Below are 24936 nucleotides of genomic sequence, written 5' to 3' on the forward strand. Positions count from 1 at the left end.
TCAAACATTTGAATTCCCCCCATAATGTTTTGTACGTGTCTCCTTCATGAATAAAAGAAGACTACCATAATATCATTGTTCCATGATATTTTCACCACTAAGGGTGAGTACAGTAGATTATTTTACCATTCAGTATAAAATCAATGATTATCTGAATATAGGACCTGATTCAGTAAGTACTGCAAATCCTTCTAAGTAGCAGAATTTGTAATCCTTTTGATCACATGCTGGGGGCCGCCCATCGCAGGGCAATGCCTCCCAGCATGCTATGTTTCGCTTTCGCCAAACATAGCACTTTTAGTTCAGTCCAAAAAGTGAGGCATATGGGAGTTCCAGCAGGTACATTGCCGGGAGAGAGCGCCCCCCAGCACTGGGCAGAGCCGGATTTACACCTCATTGGGGCCCTAGGCAAGATACTGGTTTGGGGCCCCTCTCCCACAAACAATCCATAGCACCAAATTTTTAATTCCCGATATCGAGCGGCATCACGAGAGTGCTTTGGAACGTGCGCAGTGTATTATACTACTATATTGCTTTGTCCCTGTTAAAAATGGTGTAATGCCATTAAAACGTTGGCCTTAATAGGGATAGTGGCACCCTTTCCAGGGGTAGTGTTGCCACCTGGCCCAGAATCTGAAGGGTGGTGTGTGGGAATCTGTGCCTCTTATGACCCTGTTAGTGTGTCTGACTGGCTCTCATTGCTGCTAAGCCTCCAGTACACATAACTGGAGTGGAGAAGGAGACAGCTTAACAGCTTCTTAAAGATAGGAGACAATCACAAAAGACACACACAGGCCCAAGTCAGTCGCATGTATCCACAACTGCAGAGGGGCATTGTTTCACTTTTTTGGTGAGTAATTGGGAAAAAAAGACCAGGGGCAGAGAGAGAGAGAGAGAGACCAGGGGCAGGGAGAGAGAGGGAGACATGGGAGAGAGACAAACACACGAGACCGATCAGGGGCAGAGAGCGAAGGGGGCATGGGAAAGAGACACAGAGAGACCAGGGGCAGAGAGAGAGGGAAACATGGGATAGAGAGACCAGGGCCAGAGAGAGAAGGGGACATGGGAAACAGAGACAGAGACTAGGGGCAGAGAGAGAGAGGGAGACATAAAAGAGAGACCAAGGGCAGAGAGAGGGGAAGACATGGGAGAGAGACCAGGGGCAGAGAGAAACAAAGGGAGACATGGAAGAGACAGAGAGAGAGACATGGGGGAGAGACATATAGAGAGAGAGACTAGGGTAGAGAGAGACCAGGGGGAGACAAGGGAGAGGAGACCAGGGGCAAAGAGACGTGAGGGAGACATGAGAGAGAGAGAGAGAGAGACAGACCAGGGGTAGAGAGAGTGAGAGAGAGAGACTGGGGAAAATGAGGGAGAAGGAGATATGGGGGAGAGAGGGCGAGATCAGGGGCAGAGAGATAGAGACATGGGAACGAGAGGGACAGAGACCAGGGTACAGACAGAGAGACCAGGGGCAGAGAGAGAGAGAGGGAGACATGGGGGGTGGGGAGAGAGAGATAAGGGGCAGAGAGCGAGGGAGACATGGGGGAGAGAGAGACCAGGGGCAGAGAGTGAGGGAGACATGGGAGAGAGACAGAGATAGAGAGATAAGGAGAGGAGAAAGAGGGTGACATGGGGGAGAGGGAGACATGTTCCCAGGTGGTCTGCTCACCAGCTCCTGTGGTGGTCGTGCAGAATGCAGTGCCCTCTCCAGCCTCCAGCAAAAGGTGGTGCTGTTACAGGTGCCTCACCGCTTCCCCTCCGGGCCCCTCACCTCAAGCATCAGTCTGGACACACACTTGTCGTATACAGGCAGCTGTACTCGCTGGGGAAGGGAAACAGTGTGGTGATACAATAGAGGAGACCGAGGGAAGATGAAGGTGACAGGGAGAGACAGTGGTTGATGGGAAGTGGGTTACAGGATAGGCAGTGGGTGAGAAGTGAAACAGGTGATGGGGAGAGGGTGATAGAGAGAGCCAGAGGATGACAAAGAAGCAGTGGGAAACGGAGAGGCAGTGGATGATGGGGAGTGTCAGAGGGTGACAGAAAGATACGGTGGGTGACAAGGAGTGGCAGTGGGTAATGAAATTGTCAATAGGTGACAGAGAGGATTACAGAAAGATGCGGTATGTGACGGGGAAAGGCAGTTGTGAAGGGATAGACAGTGGATGACGGGGAGAGGGGGACAAGGAGATACAGTGGGTGACAGGAAGATGGAGACAGACCGCTTTACTGCGGCAGGCCCTGGTGCAATGCACTGGCTGCACTGGCGGTAATTCTGCCGTAGCTTCATTATTGGGCCCCATACATACATACATACATACATACATACATACATACATACATACATACATACATACATACATACCTTTTTTTATTATTATTATGACACTCACCTCTTCAACTCTCATCTAGTTTTTATCTAATTACTTTAATGTGCTCTGTACTCCACACCACAACAGCATCAGTAATTACTATAAAGTGCCCCTTTGTCAGTATTGTACTTGTAATTTCTGCCCCCAAATGTATATTGCTTACTGACTCCCACAGCACCTCCCCTATGTTTATCATACATCCTGTGTTTTATGTATTTGTGCCACTAACCTCCGTCCCATTCCACCTGTTTGAATGTTTTCTGTGACACCCCCCCCCCCCCCTTTGGTAGTTACTATAATAACTCTTCCCCTTATATTCCTCCTTGTGCTCCCCTTCCCATCACTATAATGTGCCCCGAAGTAATTCTATACTTACAATGAAAAAAGACCGCCTTCCTGCTGTGTCAATGCAGCTCCGGCTCCTTGCACTGGCTGCCAGGAGGCGCTGCTCAGGCAACAGAACGTCCTACCATGAGGTGCGCAAACGCTGCTGGGAGCCAGGAACAGGAGAGGTCTCCTCACTCTGATGCTCCGACATGCAATGGGGCTGGGACAGGCTTGGATGCGCTGGTAGGCTCTCCCCTCTCACATTCTTATTGCATACAGCGGACGGAACTGCTGCGTAACCTAAAGAGGCGGGATCTCCGCCTTACATGCAGCACAGTGCTCCTATGGGAACAGAGCATCATGGGGCTAGGGCCAGATTTTGTGGGGCCCATCCACGGGCACCTTGGAACCACCGGGCCCTAGGTGGGCACCTTGGTTGCCTTGCGGGTAATCCGCTGCTGGCTCTGGGGGCAGTAGCAGTAGATCTTAGCACACAGCGGCCGTCTCACATCCTCTACCTGCCTGCACAGCCGGGTGCAGCTCCGATGGGCTTGGGAACCAGAGATGGCGGCGAACAGAGCTCACAGGAAACTGACACAGAGAGGGGCAGACTTTACCAACCATCAATTTGATTGTGGCCTTCCGATGGTTTGCCACCATCGATGATAATCATTTGATGGTGGTCTTTTTTTTTTTTTTTTTTTTTTTAAATTCATGATAGCTATGCCTCCCCCAACTCCTTCCTGGCTGCTGTTCTGCATCATGGAGTCTTTATGGGTTCGTTTGAGGCTGTCTCTGACTCTCTGCCTGCCTCAGATGTGGCCCTGCTCAGTACCCTCACTCCCTCCCCTCTCTAGGCTGCTGCTAGGCAACAGGGCACATTGCTAGCTCTGATTGGCTCTTACTGCCTCAAAGAGCCAATCAGAGTGCATCCTTTGCCCTGCAGCAGTCACTCACACAGCAGAGCAGTGCAGCAGTGGCAGTGTCTCTACTCTTCACTGCCTGGCTGTACTGGACTCACTTCAGCAGCCTCCCCACCTGTGCCGGGCATGCTGGGCTGTATTTAGGGTGCACCCTCCGGCAGGGTCGGCAACAGAAATCTTGGGGCCCGGTACAGTGATATCTCTGGGGCCTCCTCAGATAATAAATGTGTGTGTGTATATATATTTTTTATTTTATGTTTTACACATCTATAAATATGTATATCTCTCCTTCCTCCCCCACACACCCCACAGTCTGTCTCTCCCCAGAGACTCCATGCTGCATTCCCAGCTCCCCCAACCCACCCCGAAGCCCTGTACCCCCAAGCCAATCTTACACGGTTTGAGACTCACTTGTGCTGCACTCCCCGGTATCTAGACCTGAACACCGCACAGCAGACGCCGCCAGAAGAGGCCGGCTCAGGGCACAGGAATCCTGGCCAGCGGAGATGCTGCCATGTCTCGTAACAGAGCTGGACCCAGAAGAGCAGGTGCCACACAGTCACTGTGTTTGAGAGGCTCCCATCACTCTGAGGCTGCGCCTACAGCTCCCTGCCCTATGTGGACAAGATGGTTCACATCCCTGCTGGGCACTAAGTGGCATATTCTTGGGGCCCCTCTGATCAATAGGGCCCGGTACAGGTGTCCCCTTTGATCCCCCCGGTCGCCGGCCCTGCCCTCTAGTCCCCACAGCAGAGCAGCGCTGCTTAGAGATGTGTAATTCACCCTTGAGCCGCTCTTTTGAGCCGGCTCTACGGAGTGAGCCGGGTGAGCCGTGAGCCGTTTCAAGTGAGCGGCGGTTCACTTCACCAGTTCACCTGCTGTCAACTGAGCTCCCTCTGTCTGTGTCTGTGAAGATCAATGTATTCATCATGTGATGACTCATAAGAAGAACGGACTCGCTCGCGCTCCCGGCTCCAGGCAGGAAGTGTAACAGAGCCGGCTCACAGTGAGCTGCGGTTCTTCACTGAGTCAGTGACGTGTATCATTATACAGTGCACTGACTCGGTGAAGAACCGCAGCTCACTGCACCGGCTCTGTTCCACTTCCTGCCTGGAGCCGGGAGCTAGTCTGTTCTTCTCATGAGTCATGACTCATGAATGCAATGATCTCATCTTCTCATTACAGTAACACACAGATTATAGAACAGACACAGGTGAACAGACGTGGAGTCTGTTATTTATTGCTTGAGTCAGGTGACAGGTAATTATATAAATAATATATGTACAGTATGTGTTTTTAAAGACTTAAAGGCTCTTTATTTTCTTCCCCTGGAGAAGAGGGGCAGGGGGTGGTAAAGTGAGTGCTGCTGCATTTGTGAGGCGATTGTGCTTCTGTTCAGTCAGACTTCCAACAGCCTGGCTTCCCTTTGGAATTCTCCGCCCTACGACTTGAATTGAGATCAATTACAGAAAAACAACAGGGACAAAGAAATGGTGCTTTACGTGAAGGCACTTTCCCACGATCAGGGCAGTCAGCTCAGCCGCAGCAACACACCAGAGCAATGTAATTAGTGAGCCGTGAGCCATGAGCCGTTCAAAAGAACCGGCTCTTTTCCGTGAGCTGAACCGTTCAGATCCGCTCACGGAAAAGAGCTGAGTTGCCCATCTCTAGCGCTGCTAGTTACACTAGTATGTTTGTTGCTCCAGGCTCCACCTCAGTCCTGCCCTAAGTCATGCCCCAATCCCGCCTCTAGTCACACCCCAATCCCGACCCTAGTCATGCCCGATTTAACCCCCTGTCAACTGCACTGCAAAGGTTTTTGCGCATGCTCTAATCATATAAATAGTTTTTACCATCAAATTCTTTTGATGTGATGGTAGTTAGTGGTGGAAGCCCAGCCATCATTTGATGGTGGGCTTCCAATGTCCATCACTAGGGCAGAGATACCCGGAGCCTGTGGAGGGGAAGAGAGACTGGAGGGGGGGGGGGGGGATCAGGGGGGAGGAGGGAGCTGTGAGCTGCACTGTGATGTGGCGAGCAGCTCCATTCAGCCTGGAGGGGAGAGTGCCAGGTGGGTGCTGAGCGCATAGGCGTTTCTATAATGGGTGCAGTGTATGCCGTCCAGGGGGCCCACACCACACCCACTGCACCCAAATTTAATTAGTTACCTCTCCGGAGTCCCGCGTCGGAACTGCTAATGCTGGATAAGTCACTTGGAAAAAGGTGCGCCGGACATTTTTCCAGTGATCTGTGCATGTGCAGTACAGATGGGTGGTCTTCAGGTTGCCGGCAGTCGGGATCCGGCACACAGTATACCGGCGCCGGGATCCCGACAGCCGGCATACCGACACTTTTTCTCCCTCGTGGGGGTCCACAACCCCCCTGGAGGGAGAATAGATAGCGTGGAGCGCGTAGCACGCCACCGTGACCGCAAGGGGCTCATTTGCGCTGGCAACGCTGTTGGTATGCCGGCGGTCGGGTTTTCGGGGCCGGAATGGTGGTCACCAGCAGCCCAGCAGCCGGCATAACATACTTCACTCGTACAGAGTTGTCTCTGGTAACATGGAGGTGCCGTGTTTTTGGAGACTTGTGCATGTGTACTAGAGATTAGTCCGGGAACTAGGCGGACAACATGTTTCCGGAGACCTACACATGCGCAGTGTCTACAGTGCCACAGAGCGGAGTCTACACACGGGTCCCCACCTCTCTTTATTATTATTATTATTATTATTATTATTCACACTGTAGGGGATCTATAACTGCTGTTTTTTGGATCATTTCAGGATGCTAAAAACTAACCCATCACTTTGAGTTTGCTGGGAAAATGAGGTTGTTTAATTGTATAATAAGCAAAAATATTATGTATATGTATATAAAACTCTCTATAGGAGAGAGAAATTCTCTGCTGAATATCATTTCAAAAAATATAATCTTGCTTCATTTATTCAGTAAGTGGCAGCGTCACGGTGCATTGCATTATCTGTATATGTGCGGTGCCTAATGCAGGATCCGATGCTTCTGATCACAGTGGGATGGCCTACAATATGCAGACAGTATTAGCATAATATTCATGAGGTCACCATCTAATAATTATTTTCTCGGAATTCTGAAGCTTTTGAATTAATGTAAATAATAGAAGTAGGATCCTAACATGGTTTTACTGGATTTTTTTTATTAACCTTACCAAAGAAAGCATAGGTTGGCTTTTATGCATTGTGTAAACATCATCTCACATGAAAGTGCCTGGATAAAGTACAGGATGCAGCACCTTCAAACAATCCCAGGCTATGCTTTCTTTCAGTTGCCTATTTATTCACAAATTGCCATAATGTACTATAGAGATGTTTTTTCTAACGTCCTAAGTGGATGCTGGGGACTCCGTAAGGACCATGGGGAATAGCGGCTCCGCAGGAGACTGGGCACAAAAGTAAAGCTTTAGAACTACCTGGTGTGCACTGGCTCCTCCCCCTATGACCCTCCTCCAAGCCTCAGTTAGATTTTTGTGCCCGAACGAGAAGGGTGCACACTAGGTGGCTCTCCTGAGCTGCTTAGTGAAAAGTTTAGTTTTAGGTTTTTTATTTTCAGTGAGACCTGCTGGCAACAGGCTCACTGCATCGAGGGACTAAGGGGAGAAGAAGCGAACTCACCTGCGTGCAGAGTGGATTGGGCTTCTTAGGCTACTGGACATTAGCTCCAGAGGGACGATCACAGGCCCAGCCATGGATGGGTCCCAGAGCCGCGCCGCCGGCCCCCTTACAGAGCCAGAAGACAGAAGAGGTCCGGAAAATCGGCGGCAGAAGACGTCCTGTCTTCACCAAGGTAGCGCACAGCACTGCAGCTGTGCGCCATTGCTCCTCAGCACACTTCACACTTCGGTCACTGAGGGTGCAGGGCGCTAGGGGGGAACGCCCTGAGCAGCAATAAAAACACCTTGGCTGGCGAAAATACATCACATATAGCCCCCAGGGCTATATGGATGAATTTTAACCCCTGCCAGAATCCATAAAAAAGCAGGAGAAAAGTCTGCGAAAAAGGGGCGGAGCCTATCTCCTCAGCACACTGGCGCCATTTTCCCTCACAGCTCAGTTGGAGGGAAGCTCCCCTGGCTCTCCCCTGCAGTCACTACACTACAGAAAGGGTTAAAAAAGAGAGGGGGGCACTAATTAGGCGCAGTATTAACAATACAGCAGCTATAAGGGGAAAAACACTTATATAAGGTTATCCCTGTATATATATAGCGCTCTGGTGTGTGCTGGCAAACTCTCCCTCTGTCTCCCCAAAGGGCTAGTGGGGTCCTGTCCTTTATCAGAGCATTCCCTGTGTGTGTGCTGTGTGTCGGTACGTTTGTGTCGACATGTATGAGGAGAAAAATGATGTGGAGACGGAGCAGATTGCCTGTAATAGTGATGTCACCCCCTAGGGGGTCGACACCTGAGTGGATGAACTGTTGGAAGGAATTACGTGACAGTGTCAGCTCTGTATAAAAGACAGTGGTTGACATGAGACAGCCGGCTACTCAGCTTGTGCCTGTCCAGACGTCTCATAGGCCGTCAGGGGCTCTAAAGCGCCCGTTACCTCAGATGGCAGATATAGACGCCGACACGGATACTGACTCCAGTGTCGACGGTGAAGAGACAAATGTGACTTCCAGTAGGGCCACACGTTACATGATTGAGGCAATGAAAAATGTTTTACACATTTCTGATAATACGAGTACCACCAAAAAAGGGGTATTATGTTCGGTGAGGAAAAACTACCTGTAGTTTTCCTGAATCTGAGAAATTAAATGAGGTGTGTGATGATGCGTGGGTTTCCCCCGATAACAACTGATAATTTCTAAAATGTTAATGGCATTATATCCTTTCCCGCCAGAGGTTAGGGTGCGTTGGGAAACACCCCCTAGGGTGGATAAAGCGCTCACACGCTTGTAAGAACAAGGGCTCTACCCTCTCCTGAGATGGCCGCCCTTAAGGATCCTGCTGATAGAAAGCAGGAGGGTATCCTAAAATGTATTTACACACATACTGGTGTTATACTGCGACCAGCAATCGCCTCAGCCTGGATGTGCAGTGCTGGGTTGGCGTGGTCGGATTCCCTGACTGAAAATATTGATACCCTAGATAGGGACAGTATATTATTGCCTATAGAGCATTTGAAAGATGCATTTCTATATATGCGTGATGCACAGCGGAATATTTGCCGACTGGCATCAAGTCTAAGTGCGTTGTCCATTTCTACCAGTAGAGGGTTATGGACACGACAGTGGTCAGGTGATGCGGATTCCAAACGGCATTTGGAAGTATTGCCTTATTAAGGGGAGGAGTTATTTGGGGTCGGTCTTCCAGACCTGGTGGCCACGGCAACAGCTGGGAAAACCACGTTTGTACCCCAGGTCGCCTCTCAACATGAGAAGACGCCGTATTATCAGGCGCAGTCTTTTCGTGGGCAAGCGGGCGAAAGGTTCCTCATTTCTGCCCCGTAACAGAGGGAGAGGAAAAAGGCTGCAGAAATCAGCCAGTTCCCGGGAACAGAAACCCTCTCCCGCCTCTGCCAAGCCCTCAGTATGACGCTGGGGCTTTACAAGCAGAATCAGGCACGGTGGGGGCCCGTCTCAATGAATTTCAGCGCGCAGTGGGCTCACTCGCAAGTAGACCCCTGGATCCTTCAGGTGATATCTCAGGGGTACAAATTGGAATTCGAGACGTCTCCCCCTCGCCGTTTCCTAAAGTCGGCTTTACCGATGTCTCCTTCTGACAGGGAGACAGTTTTGGAAGCCATTCACAAGCTGTATTCCCAGCAGGTGATAATCAAGGTACCCCTCCTGCAACAGGGAACGGGGTATTATTCCACACTGTTGTGGTACCGAAGCCGGACGGCTCGGTGAGACCGATTCTAAATCTAAAATCTTTGAACACTTACATACAGAGGTTCAAATTCAAGATTGAGTCACTCAGAGCAGTGATTGCGAACCTGGAAGAAGGGGACTACATGATGTCTCGGGACATCAAGGATGCTTACCTTCATGTCCCAATTTACCCTTCTCACCAAGGGTACCTCAGGTTTATGGTACAGAACTGTCACTATCAGTTCAGACGCTGCCGTATGGATGGTCCACGGCACCCCGGGTCTTTACCAAGGTAATGGCCGAAATGATGATACTCCTTCGAAGGAAGGGAATTTTAGTTATCCCTTACTTGGACGATTCCCTGATAAGGGTAAGATCCAGGGAACAGTTGGAGGTCGGTGTAGCACTATCTCAGGTAGTGTTGCGGCAGCACGATTGGATTCTCAATATTCCAAAATCGCAGCTGATTCCGACGACTCGTCTTCTGTTCTTAGGGATGATCCTGGACACAGTTCAGAAAAAGGTGTTTCTCCCGGAGGAGAAAGTCAGGGAGTTATCCGAGCTAGTCGGGAACCTCCTATAACCGAGACAATTCTCAGTACATCAATGAAATGGTTCTGGGAAAAATGGTGGCTTCCTATGAAGCAATCCCATGCGGCAGATTCCACGCAAGAACTTTCCAGTGGGACCTGCTGGACATATGGTCTGGGTCGCATCTTCAGATGCATCAGCGGATAACCCTGTCACCAAGCACAAGGGTGTCTCTCCTGTGGTGGTTGCAGAGTGCTCATCTTCTAGAGGGCCGCACATTCAGGACTGGGTCCTGGTGACCACGGATGCCAGCCTGCGAGGCTGGGGAGCAGTCACACAGGGAAGGAATTTCCAGAGCTTATGGTCAAGCCTGGAGACATCACTTCACATAAATATCCTGAAGCTAAGGGCCATTTACAATGCTCTAAGCTCAGCAAGACCTCTGCTTCAAGGTCACCCGGAGTTGATCCATTCGGACAACATCACGGCAGTCACCCACGTAAACAGACAGGGTGACACAAGAAGCAGAAGGGCAATGGCAGAAGCTGCAAGGATTCTTCGCTGGGCGGAAAATCATGTGATAGCACTGTCAGCAGTATTCATTCCGGGAGTGGCACGACCTCCACCCGGGAGAGTGGGGACTTCACCCAGAAGTCTTCCACATGTTTATAAAACTCGACAAGTATTGCGCCAGGTCAAGGGACCCTCAGGTAATAGCTGTAGACGCTCTGGTAACACAGTGGGTGTACCAGTCAGTGTATGTGTTCCCTCCTCTGCCTCTCATAACCAAGGTACTGAGAATTATAAGATGGAGAGGAGTAAGCACTATATTCGTGGCTCCGGATTGGCCAAGAAGGACTTGGTAACCGGAACTTCAAGAGATGCTCACGGAGGATCCGTGGCCTCTACCTCTAAGAAGGGACCTGCTCCAGCAAGGACCCTGTCTGTTGCAAGACTTACCGCGGCTGCGTTTAACGGCAGGGCGGTTGAACGCCGGATCCTGAAGGAAAAAGGCATTCCGGATGAAGTCATCCCTATCCTGATCAAAGCCAGGAAAGATATAACCGCAAAATATTATCACCGCATTTGGCGAAAATATGTTGCGTGGTGCGAGGACAGTAAGGCCCCGATGGAGGAATTTTCAACCAGGTCGATTCCTACATTTCCTGCAAACAGGAGTGTCTATGGGCCTGAAATGGGGGTCCATTAAGGTTCAAATTTCGGCCCTGTCAATTTTCTTCCAAAAAGAACTAGCTTCAGTCCCTGAAGTTCAGACGTTTGTGAAAGGGGTACTGTATATACAGCCTCCTTTTGTGCCTCCAGTGGCACCTTGGGATCTAAATGTAGTTTTTGGGTTCCAAAAGTCACATTGGTTTGAACCACTTAAATATGTGGAGTTAAAATATCTCACATGGAAAGTGGTCATGCTGTTGGCCCTGGCCTGGGCCAGGTGCGTGTCAGAATTGGCGGCTTTATCCTGTAAAAGCACTCATCTGATTTTCCATTCGGACAGGGGGAATTGAGGACTTGTCCTCAGTTTCTCCCTAAGGTGGTTTTCAGCGTTTCACCTGAATCAACCTATTGTGGTGCCTGCGGCTACTAGGGACTTGGAGGACTCCAAGTTGCTAGACGTTGTCAGAGCCCTGGAAATATAGGTTTCCAGGACGGCTGGAGTCAGAAAATCTGACTCGCTATTTATCCTGTATGCACCCAACAAGCTGGGTGCTCCTGCTTCTAAGCAGACTATTGCTCGTTGGATTTGTAGTACAATTCAGCTTGCACATTCTGTGGCAGGCCTGCCACAGCCAAAATCTGTAAAAGCCCATTCCACAAGGAAGGTGGGCTCATCTTGGGCGGCTGCCCGAGGGGTCTCGGCTTTACAACTTTGCGGAGCAGCTACTTGGTCAGGAGCAAATACGTTTGTAAAATTCTACAAATTTGATACCCTGGCTGAGGAGGTCCTGGAGTTCTCTCATTTGGTGCTGCAGAGTCATCCGCACTCTCCCGCCCGTTTGGGAGCTTTGGTATAATCCCCATGGTCCTTACGGAGTCCCCAGCATCCACTTAGGACGTTAGAGAAAATAAGAATTTACTTACCGATAATTCTATTTTTCGTAGTCCGTAGTGGATGCTGGGCGCCCATCCCAAGTGCGGATTGTCTGCAATACTGGTACATAGTTATTGTTACCAAAAAATCGGGTTATTGCTGTAGTGAGCCATCTTTTCTAGAGGCTCCTCTGTTATCATGCTGTTAACTGGGTTTAGATCACAAGTTATATGGTGTGATTGGTGTGGCTGGTATGAGTCTTACCCGGGATTCAAAATCCTTCCTTATTGTGTACGCTCGTCCGGGCACAGTATCCTAACTGAGGCTTGGAGGAGGGTCATAGGGGGAGGAGCCAGTGCACACCAGGTAGTTCTAAAGCTTTACTTTTGTGCCCAGTCTCCTGCGGAGCCGCTATTCCCCATGGTCCTTACGGAGTCCCCAGCATCCACTACGGACTACGAGAAATAGAATTATCGGTAAGTAAATTCTTATTTTACATCAGATTAGCTTTGGTGACTCATCTGGTATTATTCCTATATTTACTAGTGATGTGCACCGGAAATTTTTCGGGTTTTGTGTTTTGGTTTTGGATTCGGTTCCGCGGCCGTGTTTTGGATTCGGACGCGTTTTGGCAAAACCTCCCTGAAAATTTTTTGTCGGATTCGGGTGTGTTTTGGATTCGGGTGTTTTTTTTTCAAAAAACCCTCAAAAAACAGGTTAAAATTATAGAATTTGGGGGTCATTTTGATCCCATAGTATTATTAACCTCAATAACCATAATTTCCACTCATTTTCAGTCTATTCTGAACACCTCACACCTCACAATATTATTTTTAGTCCTAAAATTTGCACCGAGGTCGCTGGATGACTAAGCTAAGCGACCCAAGTGGCCGACACAAACACCTGGCCCATCTAGGAGTGGCACTGCAGTGTCAGACAGGATGGCAGATTTAAAAAATAGTCCCCAAACAGCACATGATGCAAAGAAAAAAAGAGGCGCAGTGAGGTAGCTGTGTGACTAAGTTAAGCGACCTAAGTGGCCGACACAAACACCTGGCCCATCTAGGAGTGGCACTGCAGTGTCAGACAGGATGGCAGATTTAAAAAATAGTCCCCAAACAGCACATAATGCAAAGAAAAAAAGAGGCGCAATGAGGTAGATGTGTGACTAAGCTAAGCGACCCAAGTGGCCAACACAAACACCTGGCCCATCTAGGAGTGGCACTGCAGTGTCAGACAGGATGGCAGATTTAAAAAATAGTCCCCAAACAGCATATGATGCAAAGAAAAAAAGAGGCGCAATGAGGTAGCTGTGTGACTAAGCTAAGCGACCCAAGTGGACGACACAAACACCTGGCCCATCTAGGAGTGGCACTGCAGTGTCAGGCAGGATGGCACTTCAAAAAAATAGTCCCCAAACAGCACATGATGCAAAGAAAAATGAAAGAAAAAAGAGGTGCAAGATGGAATTGTCCTTGGGCCCTCCCACCCACCCTTATGTTGTATAAACAGGACATGCACACTTTAACAAACCCATCATTTCAGCGACAGGGTCTGCCACACAACTGTGACTGAAATGACTGGTTGGTTTGGGCCCCCACCAAAAAAGAAGCAATCAATCTCTTTTTGCACAAACTGGCTCTACAGAGGCAAGATGTCCACCTCCTCTTCATCGTCCGATTCTTCACCCCTTTCACTGTGTACATCCCCCTCCTCACAGATTATTAATTCGTCCCCACTGGAATCCACCATCTCAGGTCCCTGTGTACTTTCTGGAGGCAATTGCTGGTGAATGTCTCCACGGAGGAATTGATTATAATTCATTTTGATGAACATCATCTTCTCCACATTTTCTGGAAGTAACCTCGTACGCCGATTGCTGACAAGGTGAGCGGCTGCACTAAACACTCTTTCGGAGTACACACTGGAGGGGGGGCAAGGGCCTCCAAATTGCCTCTTTTTCCTGCCAGTATACGTACGGACTGTCTGACGTGCCTACTTGGATGCGGTCACTCATATAATCCTCCACCATTCTTTCAATGGTGACAGAATCATATGCAGTGACAGTAGACGACATGTCAGTAATCGTTGGCAGGTCCTTCAGTCCGGACCAGATGTCAGCACTCGTTCCAGACTGCCCTGCATCACCGCCAGCGCATGGGCTCGGAATTCTTATCCTTTTCCTCGCAGCCCCAGTTGCGGGAGAATGTGAAGGAGGAGCTGTTGACGGGTCACGTTCCGCTTCACTTGACAATTTTCTCACCAGCAGGTCTTTGAACCTCTGCAGACTTGTGTCTGCTGGAAAGAGAGATACAACGTAGGTTTTAAATGTAGGAACGAGCACGGTGGCCAAATTGTAGTGCCCTGATTTCAACAGATTGACCACCCGTGAATCCTGGTTAAGCGAATTAAGGGCTCCATCCACAAGTCCCACATGCCTAGCGGAATCGCTCTGTTTTAGCTCCTCCTTCAATGTCTCCAGCTTCTTCTGCAAAAGCCTGATGAGGGGAATGACCTGACTCAGGCTGGCAGTGTCTGAACTGACTTCACGTGTGGCAAGTTCAAAGGGTTGCAGAACCTTGCACAACGTTGAAATCATTCTCCACTGCGCTTGAGTCAGGTGCATTCCCCCTCCTTTGCCTATATCGTAGGCAGATGTATAGGCTTGAATGGCCTTTTGCTGCTCCTCCATCCTCTGAAGCATATAGAGGGTTGAATTCCACCTCGTTACCACCTCTTGCTTCAGATGATGGCAGGGCAGGTTCAGGACTGTTTGCTGGTGCTCCAGTCTTCGGCACGCGGTGGCTGAATGCCGAAAGTGGCCCGCAATTCTTCGGGCCACCAACAGCATCTCTTGCACGCCCCTGTCGTTTTTTAAATAATTCTGCACCACCAAATTCAATGTATGTGCAAAACATGGGACGTGCTGGAATTTGCCCAGACGTAATGCACGCACAATATTGGTGGCGTTGTCCGATGTCACAAATCCCCAGGAGAGTCCAATTGGGGTAAGCCATTCTGCGATGATGTTCCTCAGTTTCCGTAAAAGGTTGTCAGCTGTGTGCCTCTTATGGAAAGCGGTGATACAAAGTGTAGCCTGCCTAGGAACGAGTTGGCGTTTGCGAGATGCTGCTACTGGTACCGCCGCTGCTGTTCTTGCTGTGGGAGGCAATACATCTACCCAGTGGGCTGTCACAGTCATATAGTGCTGAGTCTGCCCTGCTCCACTTGTCCACATGTCCGTGGTCAAGTGGACATTGGGTACAACTGCATTTTTTAGGACACTGGTGACTCTTTTTCTGACGTCTGTGTACATTTTCGGTATCGCCTGCCTAGAGAAATGGAACCTAGATGGTATTTGGTACCGGGGACACAGTACCTCAATCAAGTCTCTAGTTCCCTGTGAATTAACGGTGGATACCGGAAACACGTTTCTCACCATCCAGGCTGCCAAGGCCTGAGTTATCCACTTTGCAGCAGGATGACTGCTGTGATATTTCATCTTCCTCGCAAAGGACTGTTGTACAGTCAACTGCTTACTGGAAGTAGTACAAGTGGTCTTCCGACTTCCCCTCTGGGATGACGATCGACTCCCAGCAGCAACAACAGCAGCGCCAGCAGCAGTAGGCGTTACACTCAAGGATGCATCAGAGGAATCCCAGGCAGGAGAGGACTCGTCAGACTTGACAGTGACATGGCCTGCAGGACTATTGGCTTTCCTGTGTAAGGAGGATATTGACACTGAGGGAGTTGGTGGTGTGGTTTGCAGGAGCATGGTTACAAGAGGAAGGGATTTAGTGGTCAGTGGACTGCTTCCACTGTCATCCAAAGTTTTTGAACTTGTCACTGACTTCTGATGAATGCGGTCAGGTGACGTATAAGGGAGGATGTTCCTAGGTGGTTAACGTCCTTACCCCTACTTATTACAGCTTGACAAAGGCAACACACGGCTTGACACCAGTGGTCCGCATTTCTGTTGAAATAATTCCACACCGAAGAGGTGATTTTTTTTGGTATTTTGACGAGGCATGTCAATGGCCATATTCATCCCACGGACAACAGGTGTCTCCCCGGGTGCCTGACTTAAACAAACCACCTCACCATCAGAATCCTCCTTGTCAATTTCCTCCCCAGCGCCAGCATCACCCATATCCTCATCCTGGTGTACTTCAACAGTGACATCTTCAATTTGACTATCAGGAACTGGACTGCGGGTGCTCCTTCCAGCACTTGCAGGGGGCGTGCAAATGGTGGAAGGCGCAACCTCTTCCCGTCCAGTGTTGGGAAGGTCAGGCATCGCAACCGACACAATTGGACTCTCCTTGGGGATTTGTGATTTAGAAGAACGCACAGTTCTTTGCTGTGCTTTTGCCATCTTAACTCTTTGAAGTTTTCTAGCAGGAGGATGAGTGCTTCCATCCTCAGGTGAAGCTGAACCACTAGCCTTGAACATAGGCCAGGGCCTCAGCCGTTCCTTGCCACTCCGTGTCGTAAATGGCACATTGGCAAGTTTACGCTTCTCCTCAGACGATTTTGATTTAGATTTTTGGGTCATTTTACTGAGCTTTATTTTTTTGGATTTTACATGCTCTCTACTATGACATTGTGCATCGGCCTTGGCAGACGACGTTGATGGCATTTTATCGTCTCAGCCATGACTAGTGGCAGCAGCTTCAGCACGAGGTGGAAGTGGATCTTGATCTTTCCCTATTTTACCCTCCACATTTTTGTTCTCCATTTTTTAATGTGTGGAATTATTTGCCAGTAATATATCAATAGCAATGGCCTACTACTATATATACTGCGCAAAACTGAAATGCACCACAGGTATGGATGGATAGTATACTTGACGACACAGAGGTAGGTAGAGCAGTGGACTACTGTACCGTACTGCTGTGTATATATAGTTATCCTGGTGGTCAGCAAACTGTGCAAAACTGAAATGCACCACAGGTATGGATGGATAGTATACTTGACGACACAGAGGTAGGTAGAGCAGTGGACTACTGTACCGTACTGCTATATATATAGTTATACTGGTGGTCAGCAAACTGTGCAAAACTGAAATGCACCACAGGTATGGATGGATAGTATACTTGACGACACAGAGGTAGGTAGAGCAGTGGACTACTGTACCGTACTGCTATATATATAGTTATACTGGTGGTCAGCAAAATTCTGCATTGTCCTCCTACTATATACTACAATGCAGCGCAGATATGGAGCGTTTTTCAGGCAGAGAACGTATAATACTGGTGGTCACTGGTCACTGGTCAGCAAAACTCTGCACTGTCCTCCTACTATATAATACTGCTGGTCCCCAGTCCCCACAATAAAGCAATTAGCACACTGAGCACAGATATTTGCAGCACACTGAGCACAGTCAGATATGGAGCGTTTTTCAGGCAGAGAACGTAGATATTTGCACTTGCAGCACACTGAGCACAGATATTTGCAGCACACTGAGCACAGATATTTGCAGCACAATTTGCAGCCCACTGAACATAGAAACTGAGAGGACGCCAGCCACGTCCTCTCACGGTCATCTCCAATGCACGAGTGAAAAATGGCGGCGACGTGCGGCTCCTTATATAGAATACGAATCTCGCGAGAATCCGATCGCGGGATGATGACGTTCGGGCGCGCTCGGGTTAACCGAGCAAGGCGGGAGGATCCGAGTTGCTCGGACCCGTGCAAAAAAAGTTGAAGTTCGGGCGGGTTCGGATCCCGAGCATCCGAACCCGCTCATCACTAATATTTACACGTTTTTATAGCAGCAAGGATTTTGTTGCTTGGACAATTCCTTTCATGGTTCATAATTCCATTCTTTCCTTCATCCTTGCAGGGGTTTTCTGCTCAACAATTATCCTCCCCGCCCGCTTCGTAACCCTTTACAGATAGATATCCTCGATTGCCGGAAGATTTGACCCTACCCTTACAATTCGCTGTAGCCTATTTCTGTCATGGGATAAGGCAAAGCCAAATCACACTATTTTCAATGAGCAGAGAACAGATTGGATAATTGTCGAGTAAAAAAGGATCAGAAATTCCTGGGTCAGTTTAAACTTCCTAAGTTGGCGTAAGAAGTGCAGTCTCTGCTGGGCTTTCCCCACAATGCTCTCGATATTAGACTTCCCCCTTAGATCCTTGGAGATCGTAGAGCCCAGGTACCTGAAGGATTCCACCACAGTTACTACATTGTCTGCAATTGTGAGGGGGGAGAGTGTAGGGGGGTGCTTCCTAAAATCAACAATCATCTCAACCGTTTTTTTTGTGTATTTAGCTCTAGATTGTTTGCTCTGCACCAGGTGGCCCGCTGCACAACCTCCCTCCTGTAAGCAGACTCCTCACCGTCCCTAATTAGACCAAGAAGCGTGGTGCAAATTAAAGGAGTTTCACAGATTTGTCATCAGAAGTGCAAGCGTTGTATACGGTGAGAAGAGGAGAGTACACATCCCTGAGGTGCGCCCGTGCTTGTCGTTCCGAAGATTGAATTTCCCCCTCTTTACCCACTGCTCTCTTTCCGTTAAAAAAAATCTCCACCCAGGAACATAGCGTTTCAGGAAATCTTTACAATGAAACAAAACATGTTGAATATCTGCTTACATGGTAGATAACTACATATATATTATTTAATACAGAATTACATATGCTCTTATACAGAATCACATGACCCTTTTGCAGGTTATTTAGGGACCTATTTCGCAAATCATATTTTTGCAGGTTCTCCCCCCCTTCCCCCACCCAACACCCATTTACTGGAGTAACCATACATATTAAATATCCCCTGGATGGATGTACAGGGTTCTGCAGCAGATCTGTCCCATCCCCTGTTTTTGTTTACAAAAGCAACCCTATGGGCTACTGTCTGCAGATTTCTTAGGGAGAGTGATCCATAGGCCCGCTCGACATCGCCATATGCGGAATATCACAGCGGGGGGCCAAGCCTGAAGCAAAGTTATTGCATATGTGATCACAATACGTCTTACCGCTAGGCCAGGCTCCTTTCAGAGTTCCTGCCCTGGCGATTCAGGAATGATACATTCCAACGATCAAAGAATCATTATTTGAATCTTTGATGTCAGGGACATACCGCCAATAATAACATTACTTTTAAAGTCTTAGGGCCTGATTCAGTGGACGACACGAGGCCGATGTTTGCACAATTGAGTGATTTTTGTATTAACTGCACAAGTGTGAGAGTTACATTGTACATGCGCAGCGATTGATTTATTCACAAAGTGAGTGACAGGTAGTGACCATTTGTGGGAGGTAACAGTGAGTGACTTAAAAAATACAGGCGTGTCGCAACCATTTCAGAGATGTGTGTGAGCCCGCGACTCCTAATTTGTAGGCAGGTGTAAAGGATCCAGTGGCTTACTTCTGAGCAATGATCCAGTGGTTCAACCCCAGTTGTACACAAGTTTCAGGTTCACAAAGGTAACTTTTATCTATGAAAACAAATGTATTCAACTCTGAGCCATGGCCGCAATGTGCCTATCACAACAGTTGAGTGTAGGCACTCTACTGCCAGTAGCATAGCCAAGTGAGAATTGGCAATGTAGATGTACCATGCTCTCCACAGAGTCAAATATTTATTTGCAGAACTGGATAATGCACAGAAAGGGCCTGTTTCAGAGGTAACTGCTAACTGGTCGTAACACCAATGTGTGTGACTGCAGGTGGGTTGCGTTCTCAGACACATTTGGGGTGGGGGTGGGGTCCGTTTCCAAAAAAGGAGACATGTCGTCTGCATTTTTTAGGAGTCCTGAGGCCAGTGTCTGCGTCCCCCAATGCAGATTTACTCTCCTCAGCTATGGAACTGATTGTGCCGCAGTTATTCAGTTAGCGGTGGTTTGCGCATGTATCTAAGTCTATCTAATTCACACTGCGAATGATCTTGTGATGGCGGTTGCAGAGAGGATTTATTCGCAAAGTGATTGACAGTATAGGACCATTTGGGGGAGATAACGGGAGTGGCGGCAAAATACGCAGACATTTTGTGACCTTTTTGGGGGCGTGACTGCTTGTGTCTGTGATCCTGTATGCAGTAGAAATGCCTCCTGCATCTTACTTCCTGCAGCCATGCTGCACGCCCATAGGGCAACTCACAGGGTCAGTACAACTGTTAATACTAATTTGGTGTGGCACCTGTGAAAAAAGGATATCCGTTAGTGTAATAAATGTTTTACAGCTCCTTTTCGGGTATTTTTTCTTGTTGGTGAGCTGGTGGGTGATTTGGGAGGTTTTTAGTCCATTTGTCTAGCCCTACTCTTACCCTGATTCACGAACACTCCAGCGCTAGGAGGTCTGTGGTGCATCTGGCCGCGATCTGCCTTTGGAAGTGACGTCACCGCTGTGTTACCGGAGGTGTGCTTCTTGATTGCACGACTCCTCAGGCCCAACGCGTTTCGTGCTGTGTCGGTGATGCTTGTAACAAATGGATGTGAAGCACATAAAAGTTGCTGTAGACAACTATAGGGTCCTCACTGGATATTTATGTGGACTGGTGTCTCTCATGACCATAACCTTTTACACACAATACACTAGATGATGTAACCTGGGTATCAATATGCAGTGGGTTAAAATATATGTATTTAGGTTGTCAGCCCAATATGACCTGCCCAACTATGACCAGGGCTGGTCATATTGGGCCACACCCCCTTAAAATTAAGCCACACCTCCATTTTGGGCATCCGCGACTTCGGGGGGGGGGGGGGGGGGGTGTAATAATGCAGAGTGCGCACAGGGTGTCACCACACCCGATGACGCCTCTGCCTCCATGCAGACTTGTACTGAGCATTTGTAATATCAGGTTGAGACTATTCTGTGGAATGGCCTATTACGGAATCCAGTGTGGATCCCATTTCACAATCCCCTACTCACTGGTGAACTTTCCCTTTTTGTATCCTGCTTTTAGATTATGCTGTGGTTCCATTCTACTTTCTGTAGTGACTGTGGGTCTTCTGCTGCATATTTTTGGTATGATTACTTACTGTCCATTATTCATTCTTTCATACGTCCACTCACATTTGTCACATATTTACAATCAGGCTGCGCCGTGTTTATAACTTTTTCAGTGTTCTCCCAGGACCTTTTTCCTGAGGGCACCATGCGCCATTTTTCCCTCACTGCCCACCACTAGGGGGCATGTCGGACTGCCCAGCATGTCAACAGTGACCATGTTGACATTAATCTTGCCTACATGGATGACATGACAAGATGATGAATTGCCGACAAACCGTCCCTGATGGTCTACCGTTGTTTAACCTTCTCCCGGTGACTCCAGTGTTTTTACATCTTTTTTCAGGTCCTGGCAGTCATGTGAAGAGGAGTATTAAACCCCTAATCCAAAGGCCCAAGACAAAGGTCCTCAAGACACCCCAACAGTCCAGGTTTTAAGTTTATCCATGCTTGACTACAAGTGACTTAATTAGCACCTTGGCCAATTTGATTTAACTATCTGTGCTAAACCATGGATATACCTAAAAACTGGACTGTTGGGGTTCCTTGAGGACTGCGTTTGAGAACCTTTTGCCCTAATCTCTGACCCTTTCTCTAATGCCTATCCGTAGCAACCCCTGCCACCCCTCCTCAGCCACCCCTCCGCCACCCCTCCGCAGTCTGGTGAGTATTAAACCCATTATCCCTAACCCTAATCCCTACCTCTAACCCTCCTCCTAATGCCTGCCCCTAACCTCCCTCCTCAGCTTAACCCTAACCCTCCCGGCTGTGCCCAACTGCTTGCATTCTCAGCATGACATGTTGACATTGACATGGGTTAAACTGTTGACACACTGTACACAATCTTCTGACTGGATAACCTAAGAACTCCCTCCTGCAGATCACCCATTGTTATAGGCCCTCATACGCAGAATGTGAGACATGAGCAAGATATGACCATCTGTTTTTTTGCATTTAAATGTTTTTAGCAAAGTCAATAGCATAGAGTGGGAAAAACCCACGCAAAAAAGCACCATGGACTAGTAGCATATGAATAGAAAAAAAATAACAAAGTCACATAAACAGGACACAATACAATTCAGGTGCATCTCTCAGGGCAAGCAGTATATATAGGTGTACACAAATAAGAAAAATAGAAAAAGGGGACACATAGCAGGAAAAGAGGGTAGAGTGGAGGAAAGGTAGGGAAGTGGGGGATTCCACCCGAGGAGGAGACATTAGTACAAGCCTGTGACCATCTTTGATAACACAAAACTGTCCCAGTTCTGGTGGGGTTGGATATGGAATTCCAGCGGCCGGGATCCCGGTGTAGTCACATTTCTTTTGGATGACAAAACAGATTAGTTTGAGAAGATCATTGTTCCAATTTTCTGGTAAGTTTGGTGAAACATATATTTTTTTTTCTCTTTAAAGCCATTCAATCAGCCTTTAACAATCTTACAATGGTCTTGGAGTTCTGCTATTTTGGGTAATTTATAACCCACCCCAGTCCTCCCTGTTGTAGTTCTTCTTTAGCTACTTTTTTTTTTAGTTTTTTTTTTTACTATTTTAATTCATATTATTAATGCTATTTAAGGAATAATAATTTCTGCCAAGATTATAACTGCTATGGTGTATGCCTTACAGGGAGTCATGGGGTTAAAGTGGAAAAATAAACAGAATGGAAGATATTTATAAAGCTCCAATATGTTGCATTTCATTTGCAGAACTCCTCCATGATTTAAGATGTATTTTTTCTTTACATTTGCATAAATCATTTTGCCTGAAGCTCCCGTCACACATTTAAAGGTTATTATGCCTTTTTGCCAAATACAAACATTAAAATATCTCTGCATCAAAAGGATTTTGAAAATAAACAGTACATTTATTTTGAAACCGCTAAATCAAAGACTAATTTGTTTTTGTGTTTAGACAAATGTTTTTGTGTGGTCATATGTATTATATTTGTGGATGTATAAAAGCTATGCAGTTCAAGGTTTCCCAGTATAAACGTCGGGGATCTCGCATGTCATCACAACTACATACTGTATACAGGTTACTTTGCTTATTGAAGTGACTAGTTTAATAACATTACTTCCAGAAGAGCTCAGCCATCTTTGATGACATTTTCTCCTTGAAATATATTTATATTTCAAAGAAGTAACTATATATGTATGTGTGTGGGTGCGCGTGTGTCTGTGTGTGTGTGTGTGTGTGTGTGTATGTATGTATGTATGTGTGTATATATATATATATATATATATATATATATATATATATCAACACATGTCCATCCATAACTTTCCAGCCAGGGTGTAGACAGAACCAGCACACTGCTTAATATTCAATCAGCTTTTTGCTTCATATAGCAGACATGATATTTAATCAGCTTTTAACTTCATGTAGCAGAAAAGCACAAACATCTGGATTCAGCAAATACTCATCGTATGCAGGGCAAGTACAGACTGGCAAAATCCCAAACAGCCGTTTTCGGTGCTCCTTCCTCAGGGGAAACCCAGCTAAGGTGCCATAGTGCCTGGTGCTAAAGTGTCAAAGTGCTGTGCAAAATGCTGCATCATAGGAGAGCATTATTTATGCTCCCCTAATCAAGCTCATCACCGGCACCTGGAATCCCGTGCCGCCCCAGGGCCGGTCACACCACGCTCCCCAATCCCAGAAACATCCGTCAGTGGAACGCACGCCGCTCACCACGTGACCGGAAGTTCCGGCCCGTGGCGCAAATAGCGCGTCATCCAGGCAGAAGTCCAGGTCCCGGAGGCGCGATTAGTAACAGCGTCCCCGGCAACACTGCCAACAGGCCCAGGTCACCAGGCAATGATGCTATACACAGTAAAGGAACAAAATCAACAACAAAGAAAAACAAAATAAACATGAATATAGGGATCTATTGATACTGCAGAGTATTGGTTTAACAATTACGAATCATTTTAGTCTATTATATGTTCCGATTAGCATAACATTTAAATTTAAATTTGATTAGGGGAGCATAAATAATGCTCTCCTATGATGCAGCATTTTGCACAGCACTTTGACACTTTAGCACCAGGCACTATGGCACCTTAGCTGGGTTTTCCCTGAGGAAGGAGCACCAAAAACGGCTGTTTGGGATTTTGCCAGTCTGTACTTGCCCTGCATACGATGAGTATTTGCTGAATCCAGATGTTTGTGCTTTTCTGCTACATGAAGTTAAAAGCTGATTAAATATCATGTCTGCTATATGAAGTAAAAAGCTGATTGAATATTAAGCAGTGTGCTGGTTCTGTCTACACCCTGGCTGGAAAGTTATGGATGGACATGTGTTGATATAACATTCATTTTTGACCGGTCAACTGCATCATTACATATGAGAGTGTCAGTGCGGCTTCCTGGGACTTTGTTCTGTGATTCTTCTATTTAATTTAATTGGAGCTGCACCACTATTGGATTTTAATTATATTTTCATTTGTTTTTTCTCTTTTGTTGTTATTTGCACTCGCACTTTGCTGTATTATTCAGTACAGGATGGAGAATGTTGCTGACTATACTGGTACGAAGAGGTTTCTAGATAAAGATGTTACACGTATATTGTTTAGCACTACTGACCAGCTTGCTTTTGATGTCGACACACCGTCTGAGATAAATTCTGATTTACTGAAATTGCGCAAAAGGTTGATAGAATTGGAACTGCATGGGCTTTCGCTCTCACAATATCATAAGGAGAACCTTATACCAAGAGGTCTAAGGATTAGAAATCAACCGACTCTGGGGCGCAATAGTAAAGAATTTTGCAGACAGTGGTGTCAAATAATCAATATAGTTTTGATCTTATGGTCCTAGTAGGTCAACAAGTGAATATTGATGTTGAGAATGTTAAGAAGGAAATGGCCACTTGCGAAGCACAGGGATTGTCTATACTTAGAGCTGATACTTCAGTTGATTGGTTGG

At 47.5% G+C, this 24936-nt stretch overlaps 1 protein-coding gene across 6 annotated transcripts in view; it reads left to right on the forward strand.

Moving 5' to 3' along the window:
- Positions 1 to 24936, forward strand: part of DTD1 (D-aminoacyl-tRNA deacylase 1) — a 404975-nt gene that overhangs the window by 97917 nt on the left and 282122 nt on the right. The gene's annotated exons all lie outside the window — the stretch shown is intronic.

This window comes from Pseudophryne corroboree, chromosome 4 (genome assembly GCF_028390025.1).
Source record: "Pseudophryne corroboree isolate aPseCor3 chromosome 4, aPseCor3.hap2, whole genome shotgun sequence".
NCBI classification, from domain to species: Eukaryota; Metazoa; Chordata; class Amphibia; order Anura; family Myobatrachidae; genus Pseudophryne; species Pseudophryne corroboree.